Source organism: Aulonocara sp. 'chitande type north' Nkhata Bay, linkage group LG10 (assembly GCF_057382095.1).
Source record: "Aulonocara sp. 'chitande type north' Nkhata Bay isolate Kocher_YH1m ecotype deep benthic linkage group LG10, A_spYH_male_GT1.1, whole genome shotgun sequence".
NCBI classification, from domain to species: domain Eukaryota; kingdom Metazoa; phylum Chordata; class Actinopteri; order Cichliformes; family Cichlidae; genus Aulonocara; species Aulonocara sp. 'chitande type north' Nkhata Bay.
The window spans coordinates 32,651,425-32,669,390 of NC_141353.1; the positions used below are offsets into that span (position 1 = coordinate 32,651,425).

The 17,966-nt window shown below is 40.0% G+C and overlaps 1 protein-coding gene and 1 pseudogene across 2 annotated transcripts in view; both read left to right on the plus strand.

The window, feature by feature from the left end:
- Positions 1 to 17,966, plus strand: part of flrt1a (fibronectin leucine rich transmembrane protein 1a) — a 45,882-nt gene that overhangs the window by 14,555 nt on the left and 13,361 nt on the right. For both annotated transcript variants that reach the window (XM_086309550.1, XM_086309549.1), the window contains exon 2: positions 12,649 to 12,908. The gene's annotated coding sequence lies outside the window, so the exon portion shown is untranslated. The remainder of the gene's footprint in view (positions 1 to 12,648; positions 12,909 to 17,966) is intronic.
- On the plus strand, positions 8,947 to 9,560 carry LOC147321220 (uncharacterized; annotated as a pseudogene).

The following is a 17,966-nucleotide window of genomic DNA, read 5'->3' on the forward strand; positions in this document are numbered from 1 at the left end:
AGAGTTGCAGACTTGTTTGGAGAGTTCAGGTTATGCAGAACATCAGTATAAAACATTAAGCATGAATTAGATGGGTGTGTTTTCTATTTGGTATACTGTACCTGTTCTTAGACTGATGGCTTAAATTTCAGCCTGCTGTAATCTATAGTTTAACAGTACAGTCATATTTGAATTGTTCACATTAAATTTATTTGCTTTAAGCAAAAGAAAAGTGAATGTTTTATAACTATTACTGTAAACGAGCACGATTAGCAGTTCAGTAATTTAAAAACGTATTGCTCAAGTAAGATGTCTTGATGAGGACGTGTGTAATTAGTTCTGTAAAATGTGGTCAGTGTAATGTCCAGATACAAGTCAAGGTTGAGCTGCTCTATGGGCCCAAGTCAAGGGCGTGTGGTTTGAGAGATGACAGCTATATTTTCCCCACCAGGACAATAAATGTCATCAGTCCTAAAAATATGGCAGCAGCAGTGCTGTGGTCAAAGGTCAAAATGGACAGAGTTCAAAAATAGAGTTTTTCCCGAAATTTAATGATAGCCATGGATGCCAGCAGGTTCACTGACAGAGATAAAAACCTGGTTGGCCTCCCAAAAGCCACATGGAGAAATATGAAATTTTGTGGCTTCAGTCACCGCCACAGCTGCTGCTGATGTCATTCAAATCTGAATTCATTGAGTTTCAATACACTGCAGATTATGCCATCAGAGTTTCGGTCTCCCCTCAGTCAAAGATTGTCCCAGGTAACTAGTAGATGTAAGTTCAGTCAGTTAGTTAGTCAGCTATTGCATGTTTATCGTATTCATTTAATCTTAGAAAATGTATTCTTTGGTGCTGGACTTTGAGTCTTTGACTGAGAGAGAATGCGTGAAGAGAAATTGTTAAACTCAATAAAAATTTGTAATCGCTAAATATAATATAAGAGGTTATTTTAAAAAATAAATATGAAAGTGCACACATGTAGCAAGACAGCTGCTAATGACAACAACTAAAGCAGCCTTGATTGTAAATTAGGGGGGAAATACCAGTTCTGACAGTAACACTGTTTCTGTGTCAGGAGTGAATAAATAATGTTGTGAATAATTATGTAAACAACTGTCCTCTTTATACAGGTTTCCACACTCCATCCACCTTCTTATATGCCTGTTTGGGGTGCAGTAAAGAAACAAAACACAGTAAATGAAGTTAAAGATGATTTAGTCTCATGAGCCGGCGAGACGATTTCCTATCTAACGCTAGAATGAGCAGTCATGCTAACAGGAGGCTCCTTACATGTTTCAAATAATAAGCCATGTTTGAGGCTGACAAATGCTAATTGAGTGTTTGCCTGTTTGTCTCTCAAAATGATCCCACACTTTGATTTTCCTGCCTGGCATACATTATTATTATACTGCCAGGACCAGCTGTGTGAATAATAATATCTTCCTGTGACTCACTGACCGAGGAAAACATTTCTAAGATGTTTCTGATCAACCGATGCCTAGATGACTGTGACAGTTAAGCAAACAATTATAAAAACGTCCAATATAATAAATGGGTATTTCGAATTTTACAAAATAGTTTAGTTTTTTTTTGGCTCCTAACAATCTGGGTATCTGGGACCATGTGAGGATACAATAGAGGCTTTTTTCCCAGAGGAGGAAACTATGCCTTCTGCCTCTCACCATGTACTGCCAAGTCCTTCTGTATCATTTTATGCTTGATTTTCTTTTCCTATTACCTCATGAACAGACAGTATGGTGGCCCATGGGATATGTCAACATGCAGAGCCATTAAAATATTAGACCTCGTTTATTATTAACTCTGTAGCGTACACAACTGGCAGCAACCTTTTAATATTCATACAGCTTGACTGTTCCCTAATGATGCTAAGAGGACCGAGCGGGATCAGATTAATGCAGGCACACACACACATGCATGCACACATGCAGGCAGACTATGACAATCGGGTACATAATTGGACATATAGCTTTTAATAATCAGTTCACTTATCTAGGTGTAACTAATGGAAATGCACACATGAAGGATCTTTAGAGCTGAAGATGTTCGGTGCAGCACTGTGGTCAGATTGACGTGGCCCGTTAGATTAGATCAGCTTGAGCTATTTCTGTCTTTTTTTGGGTCCAAACTCGCTGCAGGGAGGAGAGGTTGGAACACTGTCCGCTCGGCTGAGTGGTCGAGTGAAGGCGACCCGTCACGCACACAGTAAAGACTTTTTAGAACAAACATTTTTTTTAGTTGGGGGGAGTTAAAGCTTTCAGTGAACTGCACCTCATCTGAGCTGCAGGCCTCCAAACAGAGAGAATAAGCTGGTATATTGGTCAATGCTACAAGGACCGAGAAACGTTAATAATGCAGTTTGGACAGCGATATCGCGATCTCTTGCTTTCTCGGGGAGTTGTAAATTTGTCGTTAAAAAGCAAGAACAACAAAACCAGAATTATCCAGACGTGAGTCGTCTGCAAGATTGGTCTATGTTTTCTGGATGCCCTTTGTCCCTCTCTATTCTTATCCTGCCTAATTTCCTCTCTGTCTCACACGTTCTTTTTTTTGTCCCCCAGCATGTTGACCTTGTCCCCTATTCCACCTTATTCGATCGGGAGATACTCCACAAAGTAGTGTGTGTGACTGTGTGTGTGAGTGTCTGTGTGAGAGGAGGGCCAAAGAAGAAACACAGTGGTGAGAGAGAGAGCAGTGAAGAGAGAAGGAGGAAGAGAGAGAGCAGTGAGGTGTCCAGCACTTAAATTGCCTGTTTATTTCCAGTCATTGCATCAATTACACTGATACAGCTTAAAAATGGGCCCCTGTGTTTGTGTGTATGTGGGAGATGGGGGATGGAATAGAAAAACAATTAGGAATGATAGATATGGAGATTTTTTTATGCTGTAGTATGCAGTTTTATGCTTTGTGCGAGTCACAGAAACACACAAGGGGACAGAGAAAAGAATTTATGTTTTGTTACCAGGCAGTAAAGGAGTGGAAACTACATTTCACTTGTGATCTTTTTGACATCTAATTGCATGCGCGTGAAGAGGGCTGCCTGGGTGTGTCTGCATGTGTGTGTTATGTGGGGTCAGCCTGTGGCTGCCCTGAGATCGGGTGCGTGATCGTCTGCTCTCTGGAGAAGAGGGGCGTGCCTGTGACAGGCTGCAGTGATTAGTGGAGCTCAGCGGGCAGAATATGTCAGACTCAGCCGACTCCATGAACCATTTCGGCCTGCAACTCTGCAATTTGTCTCCCACTTTGCATCATATAACAGCCTCAATGTGGCTGCTGCATGCGCGTTTGAAACGCTCCCGATTGTCTCGCCTTGCATTTCTTTTTGGGCCTCCTGTGGCGAGGTCGATTTGAAGCACTGATTGGTGAGATGCTACCAAATTACGTTTGCACGATAAGGCTTTTTTTCACAGGAAGGAAACATAATGATTTGAATATGGTAAATTGACCATGATTTGAATACACTACAATTACAGCTTACTTTAGCTAATATGAGAGTAAATATTGTTTGAAGTCAACGCTTGTTAAGGAAAAAAAAACTTCTCAGGTTTGGCTCCTCCAGCAAAGATATTATGAAGAACAAAAATGAATTCAATTAGTGAAACTGAGCAAAATTACAAACTACACTTTAACTGTTTATGCCTTTGACTAAAGTACTTACAGCACCCACTTGTTCTGTCTTAGGCCAAAGATCACTCAGACAGACACGTGCGGTTATACAAGATTCGCACTCTGAAAGCAACCCACATTAACTCTTATATTTCTTATGCTTTGGTTTTCCTCTCAATCTAATTTTCATACGTGAACATGATTTACTGCATTTGAACTTGTTGACTGCTGCAGCACATTATTGTGTAAATATCCCTGAAATGTTGCCTCAGTCTGTTTAGCTGCTGGTTTGTCCCTCTCTGTAAGTTACTATTTAAATATTACATATTGGAAAGTAATTTGATTCATTAGTAGCTCACTGGAAAACTTCTCAACACTTTTCTTTATTGCTCACATCAGATCTGTTAGCTGTCTTTAAAAATCTCAAGCCCTGCAGCCCTTGTACTTGTAGAGCTCTCGTGGCTCTCTTCCACAGCATGTCCTCCATCCCGTCTTCCTTCTCTCACCACAACCGGTCGCAGCAGATGGCCCCGCCCCTCCCTGAGCCTGGTTTTGCCGGAGGTGTCTTCCTGTTAAAAGGGAGTTTTTCCTTTCCACTGTCACCAAAGCGCTTACTCATAGGAGGTCATTAGATTGTTGAGTTTTTTCAATATAAAGCGCTTTGAGGCAACTGTTGTTGTGATTTGGCGCTATATAAATAAAATTGAATTGAATTGAATTTTAGAGTAGTGTACAGTGTGGTTTATGAAGCTTCCATGTGTTGCTACTGGACATTAACGTTGCAAAACAATGCTTATTTACAGATCCAGTAGTTAATGAGCAACATTAGCATTCATCTGCTGTGATGTTTTTATCTAAAAACTGAAAGTTCATTATTGCCTTTTTTTAAAATCATCATTATTTTTTAAACTCTATTTATAGTCTCTAACAACTCTTGAGGGAGTTGGTAGTTTGCAGCAATTACGACAGCATGTTTACCTGGCAATACTTAACTTCTGTTTGATGTTTAGCAGACAGTGTTTTTAGAGCTTTTTCTCAAGAAATACCTGATGCACCCACCAGCTGTTTAAACCTTTTTATTTGTGAGGGGCAGCCAGTCACAAGAGAGCTGCCTTTAATGGGATAGAGTACCTAAAACTACTTGTTTCAGATTGAGAGACTGCACCAATGCCCAGAATAGGATAAATAAGGACTATTTGAACTGCAAATCATGCAAAGCTACCCTACTAGAGTCCAAGAATAAAAACAGCAGGGAATGAGCTTTACAGGTCCTCTTTAAAGCTCTCTGAATCCAAGGGGATCTGCAGACTTGAGGTGCCAATTTTCTGCAGGTTCCTCACCCAGCCTATTTCTGTCACATTGTTTTCAGATTTTCATTTGAGAAGAATCAACAACTGCGCAATTATGCGCTAATGAAAATAATTATTACACTCACCACTGCTGAAGGAGCTATCAGATTTCCCGCATAGGAAATGTCAAAGTAAATCCATGTATTAGGAGGAACTACTTTTAATCAGCCTCTGAACAGCCAATCATACCGGCCTGGCTCATTACTGTCAAAAGCAGAGAGCATGAAAAACATGGATGGCAGATTTAGTGGCCTGCCCTCATCTCTCTGGGATGCATACACAGTTTTTATGGGAAGGGAAACAATTCATCACAGGGCAGTTCATCAGTGGATAACTTTTAATTAATGTTCAAACGCGCGGACCTTTAAAACGCCACCCTCAGCTCACTCCTCTCGAGTTGTCTGCTCCGTTTGTTTCCTTCCCCTTAAATCTACACCTGTTCTTCTTCTTTTTCCCTCCTTGCCCTCAAAGTGTGATTGGTCTATTTACTCATCCGCTTTCACTCCAACACTGCCCCACTCTATTTTCACAGCTTCTCTTTTCCTCTCCACTCTATATTCCCTCCATGTTTACATTAGTTTCACTGGCAAGTCCTCGCAGCTCGCTCCCTGCCAATGTTTGTGTTTTGGTGAATGCTGCCCCCTATTTCCAGCATTTTATCATCTTAATTTCCCTTCAAACCAGCTCATTTATTTCCTTATATCAGTTTTTCTCTTTTTTTTTTCTTTTTGTCCTTGTCCACCCCCACTCTTCTGCCCTGAATTAGCAGCATCAAGGCTGAGAATTAAAAGAAATGGCCGATCAGAGAGTGCAGTGGAAGAGGAAGCTATTGGAAAGGCTCAAAATGGAACCCACACAAGCAAATTGGAGAGTCGTAGCGGGCCTTGATGTAGAAAAGTCCACATAATAAGGGGGAAGAAAAAGAAAAAAACAGTCCGACAGATTGATTCTGAATGAAATTAAAGAGGACGAGGGGGAGAATGAGATCGAGTAAATTGAGCATTACATACTGCATTACAGTGTCTCTTAATTAACCGTGTAAAAGCTTTCTTATTAGGACTGATGCACTCCTCAGTTAACGAGGAAAGAGAGAATGCTCTTTTAGTTGTCATTGAGAGCCTGCAGGGAAGAAGTGAAACATTGCCACACCAAATGAGCGAAAAACAACTTCAAGATAATGATAAAGAAATCTTGCTGTAGTATGTTTTGTCTCAATTATCTGTCATCTTCGTCATCCCGGTCCACGCTGCTCTCCACCCCCTTCCCCGTCAGTGAATACACATTATGTGCAGCCGCGTTAAAAGTCTGATCACATCGCAGGGTATCTGTGTGAGAGCGAAGTGTGTATGTGTGTGAGTGTGTCAAATCACTTCAGCTTCAGGTTCTGCACCTTTGCTGTCTATCACCACCGAACCACTGCGAGGCAGAAGCAATTTCAAACAAATACACGCGCTCATTTGAATCATTTATTTTTATCCCTGTGACAGGATGGACGCACTATAGCAACAGAGATGAAAAACAAACCCTAACTTCAACACAGGCACTGATTTGTAAGCAAATCTAGTGATAATAAGACTAGACGTCGGCTTCCAGAGCATGAAATGAGATTGCAACGTTTAATAATTTGTTCAATGTAGTTATTTGCTTTCTTTCTCTTGATGACAGTTGTAATAATCTCACATCTGTGTTTTAAAAAGAAAAAAATGAAGCTTTAATTTCTTTTTGAATTATGCTCTTAAATGAATATTTGAGCATGATGTGTGTTTCTTATCTTTTATAAGACAAGTCTAGAGAAACACCGTATGTTAACGCTTCACACATCAGAGCTGGACTAGCAGCCCGCTACAGTGTACGACGTGAATTATTGTGTTCTTTTTAGTAATGTTACATTTTAGTTTACGAAAGCATGTTTTGAAGCTTAAGTTGTAGCGCACTGCCTCTCACCATGCTATGCTTTTGGAGCCAGAAATGATCATACTTTGATTAGAGAGAGGAGAGCTCAATTATCAGCTAATGCCTACAAGCTACACCTAAAGACTTGGTGCAAGAAAACACGAGAACTTTGCTCATCAAAACTAGAGTTTAGGCTTCCTTGATGGTGTCTCAGTATATTTAACTTTTTTAGTGCTCAAAATTACACCAAAACCACAAACACAGTCGAGGTGTCGTGTTCTTTGACTTGACTTAGCCTAGCCTAGCCTAGCTGAGCAGATACTTTCTGGGCCGCATCCATGTGTCAGTTAGTGTGGCCCCACCCAGTCACGATAACCTTTAATAAAAATCTAAGAGAATATGAGAATGTATGATGTTTATTAAGCTACAGCTGGTAAAAAGTTAACTTAGCATAAAGCACAGAAATAGAACAATTTCTAACCTCGCTAGGCTAACGAAGCCTGTGCGCATAAACTTAAAACTGTCCTTCAAACGTTTTATATTATATTATTATATATTATTGGCTAGCTTAACAATGGAAATCAGTGAGCTTTAGAAGTTCTGGTAGAAGGACGTTGTTACCTTTGGAAAGAACCGTGAATCTTTCTTCATGTTGCTTCTATTCAATATGTTGATGGTCACATGTAGCACTAAGTCATAAGGGGTTTTGAGCTACAGTACGATTTAGAAACCAAGCAAAAAATAGTTTCCTAAAATGTTGGAATATTGCTTTATTTAATTTCATTAGCATAATTTGTTTGGATTAAATCAAATAGAACAAACTACAATGGAATCAGTAGAAAAGTTAAACTATACATTTTAATCATGTTTTATGTTCACTGTTTGATTCCTCTGGCTCCTTATTTGAGAATGGTCCAAAAGTAGTTCTTTGAGATAAGTAGAGGTGAGCAATATAAAATAAATAGGAAGACCCAAGGACTGCAATTCCAAACGGTGCAACCTGCAAACAGTATATTACAGATTTTTATTACAGTAATGAAAAACAAGCCCAAGTATATGTTGGATTTCACTTTGACATCTATGGTGCAGTTCTTTTCAGATTGCTCAGCCAGATCGAAGCTGCAGCAGTCCAGATGGGAGACAAAGAGTGTTTGTACAAGCAATTGGGCCTGAGTCAGCAAATTTTACACTGGGCAAATCTGCAATAGCAGCTGTAGCAGTTGGTTGTCTAAGATCAAACTGAACATTGGTCTGGGATGGAGCAACTGCACCGGTGTCATCGTGATTGACAGCTCTTGTTAAGAGCAGGATTTCTGAGGGGGGAACAGCAGCTCAGGCTTGCTCAAGGTCAATCGGGAGGTGTCTGGCAGGAATCCAATTGGATATTTCAGCTTGAAAATTGGAGATATGCAACCCAACCTGTGTGTCAGAGCTGGGACTCAAAAGGTCAGTTAAGTGTCATACCAATGATAGGAGGAATGACAAGATGTGGTGACAGTGCCAAGAGGTTTAGTGCAGGAGGATGGTTTATCTGTGTCAGGCCTCCTTGGAGAGCAGGATGCACACTCTTATGGGATACCTGTAACAGTGTTTGCTAAAAGCTTTGGAAAAAATGGATATAAACCTGGCCTTCCCCGTTTTGAACAATAAATCTTGCTTTCCGTAAATTTGATAAAAGCTTTAAAGACTCGACTAAGACCTGTCTCAATTTTCCTTTTCTTAAAAAAAAAAAGACTTCTAAATTGAACAAATTAACTTTATTGTCTGTGCTGCTGCACAATTTCTGCTGGAGTCGTGTCTCCCAGCAATAAATCACAACAGTTATTATGATTAAACGATTGCTGTCCTCATGAGTTCATTTGTAGCTGTCAAATGTTGGTTACGTTCTGTGATGTAAGCTGAACAAGCCTCTGCGTGTCCGTTTGATTTGACTCTGTAGGCACCGGTGCCACCTGGCATGGAAGGTTGTTAGTTTTCAGCCAAACCATATAATAATGATATACTGGAATTAAGTCATCCTTGTGTCCTTGTCTTGTCTCGTGTGTATTACTTTCCCTGGAACACTCTCTCACAGTCTGTTCTCTAAACCTAAAACAGAATTATGGATTTGATCAACTGGTCTCTGAATGCTATTGACCCCTTTTCTCAACGAGAGAGCCCGAGTGCCCTGGAGGGACTTTCCCTGCCAGATACATGATGGACGGGTGGCAGAAATGGAGGGTCTTGTGCCTGGCGGAACTGTCGATCGAGGACGCTGCAGACATCTACCTATTCGGAACAATGATAACAGGGTTCCTGCTGATCGGAGCTGGCTTGGCCCTGGCTTATCGGAGAATTAAGAAAGCGGAACCGACTGTTCAAACCCCCCCAAGGCTGCCCGCTGGGATTGAAACGATGGGACGAGGCGTGACTTCTCAGAATGGGCTCACTGAGTGCAGCATGGTTAAGACCTTGGATGAGCTTACAGCTGCCGTGAATACTCAGAATAACACCTCCGAGCATATATTGGGTTACATCAAGGAGAGGTCTGCTCAGAATAACACCTCTGAGCGAAAGTTGGATTACATTGTGGAACAGCTCACTGCAGTCGTGAGTTCTCAGAATCGGCTCTCTGAGCACAAGAATGACAACACCACGGAGTGCAAGTTTGATAACATCATGGAGAAGCTCGCGGTTCTCCAACGGGAGATTGAGAGACCAGTGTCGGAGTGTTAAAGAACAGCTTTGAAATTCTCATGAGCTGCTTGCATAAAAGAAAAATCAACAACATCAACAACATCAACATCATAATGCGGATATCCCCTCGGCGCCAGCTGTGGGCTCAAGGCTGGAGCCGAACAAAAACTCCCTGATAACGACTGTGTGTTGACTGTTCTTCCCACTCTATGGAAGGCCACCTGGGTGGGCTGGTAGACTGTTTACTTAGCCTGATAGGGTGAAGGACACTGTCTCAGCTGAACTATGGACACGCACACACATACATTTACACTGATAAGCACTCACACATCCCCCTTCCCCTCCCTTCCAATGCCTTCGATGCTTGTTGCCTCCTGGGAACACGAGGCGGGTCTGGGCCCGTGCTGGAGAGTCGGCGCAGTGGCAGGATGGCTGCTGTGTTGCCTGGGATTACTCCTCATCCCCTACCCAACCGTGTTGCTGGTCACATGCTCTATAATGTTGTACTGTGGACGTTTATGTGCTTTCTGTGCAGAGGAGTTTTTTTTGCTTCCTGTTCTCATGCTGTCCTCCTATAGCCCAGCATGAGTAGAGGTCTCTTTTTTTCTCTTGTACTTTCCCATTGTAGTGTACATTTCAGTGTTTTTTCTGTAATGCAACTGTTCTCTGACTTTTATCCCATTGTGATTATTTTTATTTTATTTTGTTTTGAATTATTTTAGTTTCCGTTAATTTCCTGAGTGGGTTTGCTAGTTTCAGTTTAGTTTTCATTGCTTGAAAATGTTTAGTTTTTGTTTAGTTTTTATTAGTTTCAGTGTTAGTTTAAGACTTTATAATTGCTATTGTATGAAGGGCATGTGTCAGAGGCAAGATTTAGGAAAATCAGCATGAATATTACAATATAAACACAACTCTTTGAAAGACGTTGACTCACAGTTTTGTAGACATCCAAAGCCTCAATAAACACATCTCATCAGCCAGTTTGTGATAACAAATTTCACCAAATTAACAAATACCAAAAATAATTCCTCTATATGTTTTTCTCACAAAATCATTTCAGTTAGTTTAAATTTTCTAAAAAGTTCTAATTTTGATTTTTTTTTATTAACTAAAGTGTTGTTGTTGTTGTTGTTTTTTATATCTAGCTTAATTTTTTTAGTTTAGTTTTAGTTAACTATGTTAACCTTGGTTATTGACAGGTAAAATATTTTATTATGGTTGACCTGCTCTTGTTCTAATGTGCAAAATCATTAACATAATAGGAACCGCATAATTGGACAAATTAGCTGGGATACCGTTGTAGTGTCGATGCAGCACAGTTGTAACAGCTGTTGTTATTTCTTCATGTGTTTTTCCTCATCTATTTTCCCTCTTCTTTACCAGCCAGAGAAAGACTGCTAACAGACTTAGAAGAATGCCCAGCTTTTAGTTTTTTGGCAAAAAGTGGGCAAAAAGTAGTTAGACAAACTAAAAATATTAGATTCATATTTTCACTTATCTTTAGAAAGATGGCAAAGATTTTAGTCCCTCTTTTGTTAACAGCACGAGCATGTCTGTGCTTAATGATACAAAAGATTAGGGTCTAATGATGATGCCACTTGTACAATTCTACCAGACACAACAAAACTGAGAATGTATAAGAAATGAAAGAGCATGTGGCATTGCAGTGTGGCCAAATTTAGCCTGGCATCAGTATCAGTTGGGGTTGTAGCAGTGACTGTGACACACAGCTCACAGAACCAATTAAGACACTTGGAAGCTAAAACTCCCACTAGCTTTAATTATTGTCGAAATCAGTCTCTCATAAGTCACAACTTACTGAAATTCTAACACAAAGAGAAGAAACACATTTTCAGATCGTGTCACTCGGTTGACCGTTACAAATGAGCATGAATCTGCTTCAAAATCACAGAAATCGATCTTTCACATAACTCCGAAACACTTTAAGATTTTTATTCTCCAGTTTTGATCAAAGTTAGAACCCTCTGACTTACATAACAGTCATTTGCCGACTTGTAAACCCAATTACAAGCAGCAACTTCTAAATTCTACCACAAATCCCAACGCTTGGTTGATATTTATTGAAAAGTATCCATAAGACATCTGAAGCATTTCCTGGATAACAAATTCCTACTCTGTAGAGACATTTCTTTGTTTTATAAAATAGACACAGTTTGTTTGCTCTTGGCAGAGAAAGTGGGGCTCACTTTCAAAAACATATGCGTGTCATTGAAGGAGTTAAAGATGACACTCCTATTACCGTTTATGTTTTAGTATTTCTCTCAGCGTGATGAAGATTAGTGATTTGTAATTATTAATTATCAGAATTTAGTTGGATTATTTCAGGTGCTGATTCTGAGCTAAAGCATGTGCAAAACACTGAAGTTTAAATTTCTTTGAAAACATCTGTGCTACTCTTAAGAGTTCACTGTGAAAGAGAGTAGCACAGAACTAATTTTAGTCGGCACATTTATTAAGAGGAAGAGCGAAGGAGCAGTGCTTCCCTTCTCGTTTTACAAGTCGGATCAGATTAGATTTGGTTTCACGACATGAGAAGTAAGCTGAAGTGAGATGGCGTGCTGTCTCGTGTCACAACGCAGCCGTGAGAAAGAGACGCGATCAGCATCAATGCGACGCAAAGACGGAGAGACAACAGAGTGGAGCTTCAGAGGTGGCTGCTAGTTGGGAGCTTCAAATGCCATTTACTCCTTTACAAAAAGAAGGTGTGACAGAGCTTTAGGAGGGACAAGTAACAATTTAGTGAGGTTAGAAACAAAGATGTGGAACACGTCACACAATTCATCGAACAGTTTCTCTACAGTTTCTCATCCATCACCATACCGAGGCGATCATCCTTCCTAACTGAAAGAAGCAATCAGTTGGATGGAAAATCAAGTGAAAGGAAATGAGTCGCTTAAGATCACAGACTTTATATTTTTTATCAAATGCGATCAAAGTTGGGTAAATGAAGACCAGATAACTCACTCCGCTAACCTAGTGTAGATGAGGAAAAGTAATAACGGGATATGTAATGCAGCTCCAGTTTAATCAGAGATGTGACACTTGAATGACACTGATGGCCGAATGTGCTCCATTATGATTTTCCTCTCGCTCCCATTCTCCGCAGAGCATAGATTTGAAGTCAGAGGTGACAACTGATCCACGTCAAAGCCGAGCATAAAAACACGGCGGAAAGAGCTGTTCCTAAAAACAGTGAGAACACACTCCTACACGCCGACATCCTGCCTCAGCCTCCCAGAGTTTATGGACCACATGCCGACAGGAGCCCAAGGAGACTCAGCCTGGGGACTTTGAAGGAATCGTGTGGGGAAGAACGGTGCAAATGATACGGCTGCACCTCCTTCCCTGCCTGCCTCGCTTCAAAAAGTAAGCTTTATGGTGTGGACTTTCTTTTACCCTATCTTTAATCTAGATAATGCTTTTAGCTGTTTCTTGATGTACTCAAATGGAATTAAAGCATCGCCCTCTGTGTTTGAACTTGTCTGTCCTTCTGCTGTTTTATTTGATGATTATTTGTTATGCATGTATACCTTGCTAATGCCCTTAGAACTGCTTTAATTCTTAGATGCACAGATTCAGCGAGGTGCTGGAAACATTCCTCAGAGATTTTGGTCCACGCTAACATGACAGCATCATACAGTTGCTACAAATCTTTTGGCTGCAAATCCATGATGTGAATCTCCCATTCCACCACATCCCAAAGGTGCTTTATTTGACTGAGATCCGGTGACTGTGGAGGCCATGAGGTGTGCCTAGAAAATATCTCCCAGCATCCTGAACTGTTGATACAAGGCAGGCTAGAGCCATGTTTTCATGTTATTTATTCTAAATTCTGATCATACCATCCGAATGAATTTTGTGTTTAAAAATCCATGCAAATTGTAGCCTCAGCTTCATGTTGTCAGCTGACAGGAGTGTTACCCGGTGTGGTCTTCTGCTGCTGTAGTCCATCTTTTTCAAGACTCGATACGGTGTCTGTTCAGAGATGCTCCTTCGTTGGTTGTAAAGAGTGGTTATTTGAGTCACTGTTGCTTTTCTGCTCAGACCTCTGACCTCACGAAGTCCGTCTGGCACCAACATCTACAGATAGATAGATAGACACGTACGTAGATATATCCGTACATTACAGATGAGAAACAGGCACATTTTTCTTCTTTTATTAAACAGAACTTTTTTTATCCATGGTTAGAGGAGCTCTACCTTAAGCTAAGTGCTGTTCTAGGTTTTTTCTTTTTTCTCAGTGAAACTGAAGCTTGGCACTGAGGCTCAAACTTAATGTAATACATTTTAACCCCATCTAATGTGATTCTAACTCAATGGACCTTTGTATTGGAGCAACATTTTAAAAGCATTTGCCTACAACAGACTCACTTTTATAAATTGAACAGAATTACTTGCGACTGTCCCCGACTGTGATTTTCTTTCATCCTTTAGCATTTCCATGGAACCCCACCCCCCACTGTGGTTCAACTAAGTGTTGATATTTATTGAATTTAAAGCCACAGCAACAAACCGAGCAAGAGGAACACCTTTACTGCACTACCTCTTTCTCAAATGGTGGGAGTAATTAAATAAGACATAAATGCAGCCATTAAACAAACTAACACTTATCAACAGTTAAACAGTGAGCAATAAAGCTCGATTATCCCACTCATTTTCTCGTTTTGGGCATGAGGCCAAACAAAGCAATCAGTAAAAGTCTCTCTAAAAGCCAGCCCCCATTAGCAAAATATACTAACTTGCTACCTTTGGTCAATGCTCTGAAGTGAGCTGCCTCTCGTGAAAGTGGAACGCCAACATATAATTTTCATGGATATAGCTTCTAAATTAAGAATAACACAATACCCTTTGTGTTTCTAACTCAGTCTGACCGGATTTTGTGGGGGTGAAAACGAGGTCGCGTGGAGTCATAAAAGAGCGAAAAGTTTCGAAAAAACTGTGCAAGGCATCTTGGGATTCAAAGCAACTTTTGCTTAAGATCCGAACACTCCCACAGCTGATATTTCATGCAGCAGAAACCCACACACACACTGAGAAGTCAAAGCAAAGTGTACACTGCACAGGATCTTTTCCGGGCCCCGGAGGCGGCCTGTATCTATTTATCCACTCTAATTTCTCATATGGTGAAGGATAAACTCAAACTGCTTCAAGTGTGACAACACAAAATTGTATTTATTAAGAGAAGCCTGCTTACTTATACTAGTTGTTTTAATCCACCACTGCAATTTAGTCTCACAAGACAATGTTAGATGCATTTAATGGCTCTGTAATAAATTTACTGCGTAGCATGGCTGCTGTAATTTTCTTTGGATGAAGTTTTATTAGGCAAAAGTGGATTGGTATTTGCCAACATATATTACTTAAAGGAAAGGCAAGCATCTGTTTTGCTTCACATCCCAGTTTGGACGATATAAAGACTAATAGGCGAACCGTGCACTAACAGAAAGCGACGTGGAGAAAAAGAAAAAGAGAGCGAGAGAAAAAAAGCAAAAGCAAAGGAATTAACTGTGCAGAAAAAGAACAAAGTCACAGAAGGGAAGATGAAAGCATTATGAAATGTAGTTGATGTAGGCAATTTAGGACAAGGGATTTAATGACGTTTGTGAATGCGGCACAGACAGCCGACATGGCAGCCAAACGTGAAAGGACAACACAACTGTAAAGGCAGGCATGATGACGAAGCAAAAGAAAAGTGGGTCTCAGTCAGCCGCTTCATTGTTCCCACCAGAAAAATGCGACAGGGAGAGCAAGGACGAAAACGGCGCCTGTGTCTTCTAAGCGATACATACAGCTGTTCGGTTAAACCAGCGCAGCCTCTAATTGAGTCCTTATATTTTGAGGTCGTGCGTGTAAACAGGAGCGGCTTTATTTTTTTAAAGTATTGTATAGAGTCTGACGAATAGAATGTGAAATGTGTGGCAATGTGTAGGTGAGAATATAATGATTAAGCAAAGGAAAGGGAAATGAGTCATACAGTCAACAGGCAAGTAAGAAGATGAGATAATGGCAGCAACATGTTGGAAACTGACCTATGATCAACCCAGCCAAGGACTATAATAGATGAGTTATTCATCAGACTTTCTGACTCAGAGTTCCTATTTTGATAGATCTGAAGTAGGATGGCATTTTTATTTTGAAATGTTGAGAAGTCCAAGGACAAACTGTACTCAATGCACGAATGTTCTCAGGCTGTAAAACCATACACGCCTGGGTTTTCTCCTCTTTATTTCAACACCACAACACTAGAGTAATGTATTGTACTGAGGGCATATTGCACCTAATTTACATTTCCCAGAATCATTTCTTTGTGTTACACTACTATGACATGGCTAAATACAACATTCACATCCACACAGGGCTGTAAAAATGCTGCTGAAAATCACCAGATTGCCAAGCATTTCTTCAGCTTTGCAACAACATAATCACAGTTCCTGCAAGATCATCATCATTTCTTCACCGACACCAGTGTAGTTACCGCTCTGGTGACCTTAGCCTCATACCAATATCACCGACGTTTGCTTGGTAGTTAAAAAAAAAAAAATCAGTTTTAAACCAATCTTGAGATCATTAAAAATGTAACGATTTACGCACACTAATTAACAATTGAATGTGATCTTGATACATAGTATGCAGGATGTGAAAGACTATAAGTGAAATAGTCTCTGAATTTAGCTAGCTCATGTTAGCTAAGATCATACCGGTGTTTAAAGTCATAATTTGGACACAGTTTTAAAAATCAGTCTGCACTTAGGCTTCAACCTGGTCTTGTGGAATTTCATATAAATTATTATATTTATATTATTATTATATAAACAGAAAAAATATTCAGAATTGAAACAGAATTGAAGAATACGAAATGAAGAACGGTCATACATTTAGTTAATAAAGATAAAAATGTAAATATGTAGTTTTTGTTCTCTTTAATAATTACAGCATGACTATGCATCAGCTACAAGACAGAGTCGTGTAGACTCATGTAAAATAGTCAGTTTACACAGTATTTGTCACATTACTTTAGCAGTTTTTAGATGGCTGACTTTTATGTTTACAGGCATGTTCAGATCTTGTTGGACCTCCACCATGGCCGCCAGGCACAACCTAACAGTCCTGTAAAGGTGTCAGGGATACAGAGAGGTTTTCAACTGATGTAATCGTTTTCTATTTCCTCTCTTATTTCTGAGGTTAATTTTCACCCAAAGGCACAATGTTGTTTTGTGGCTCAGCTGCCCGGGCCTCCCACCACAGCCCTGTATTTATATTGCAACTTATCAGGATTGAATTCAAATTTAACCAATTAAGCTAACCAATCTCACTGTCTCTCCACCTCTCACAAATAAAAAAATCCAATCAGAGTCCTAGCTGAAGCGTGACAAACACAGGCTGACTCCTTGACTCAAAGGCAGACGATAAATTTGCCTTTGTAAGTCCCGTTTGAAATGAGGGTTTTCTCAAAACGGAGACGCTGGCCCTTCTTGTGCTTAAAGACTTTCCTCTATTTTATGTAGCAGAAAGATTAAAATCAATGCAAATGATTTCAGAAGCCAGTGAGGCCTTGATCAAACACTGCATTATGCTCACTGACACAGACGTGACACATCTAAAGTTTATTTCCCAGATACTCTGCCAAGCCAACTCTGTCTCAGTGTCTCATACATCAGTGTGGCAGAACTGCATCTGCATTAAAATATAGATATATGAAGAGATTTATTTTAAATAAAACTGTAGATCAGATGTGTTTACTCTAGATTACTTTAGTAGATTTCATTTTTTTTCACAAAAAAAACCCATGAAAATTTCTGTTTGAGAATATTTAAGTCATTTCACATCAGAAAGGAAATTTCTGTGAAAAACTATACTGTAAAAGGAGACTCAATAGACAAGCCAGCAGTTTTGTCCTTGGGTTAGAGACATTTTAAGACAGATAACTGCCACCTAAACAATCTGAATGAAAATCTATGGCCCTCCAAAAGTTAATAATTTACTTTATAACAGCCGAACCAAACCCATAACCCGGCCCCGTTGATGCATTGACTGAACCTCAGAGTGGAACGTCACCGCTTTTTTCCCCTTTTTTTCCCAGTGTCAGGCATATCTACGTGATGGGATGAGCCAGAGACATTGATCATATTGGCACGCTGGATTGAGCTGTAAATGAAGCCATGGTGTAAATCTTTGTGAAAGTGTATTAAAAGTATAAAATGCAGGCAAAAAAAAGCTGTTTGAACATTTTTTGGGGGGTGGGAGCAAAGACGTTTATTAAGTTTGACTAGTTATTTTATACTGAAGTTGTGTTATGGCTTTTTCCAATAGACTGTATATACAAGATGGATGTACCCACTTTAATATCACTAACTGGTTTCTGGTGCTCAGACTTTGAAGCCTCAATGTTAAAAGTTTTTACTGCTATTATGTTTGTTTTTTGAA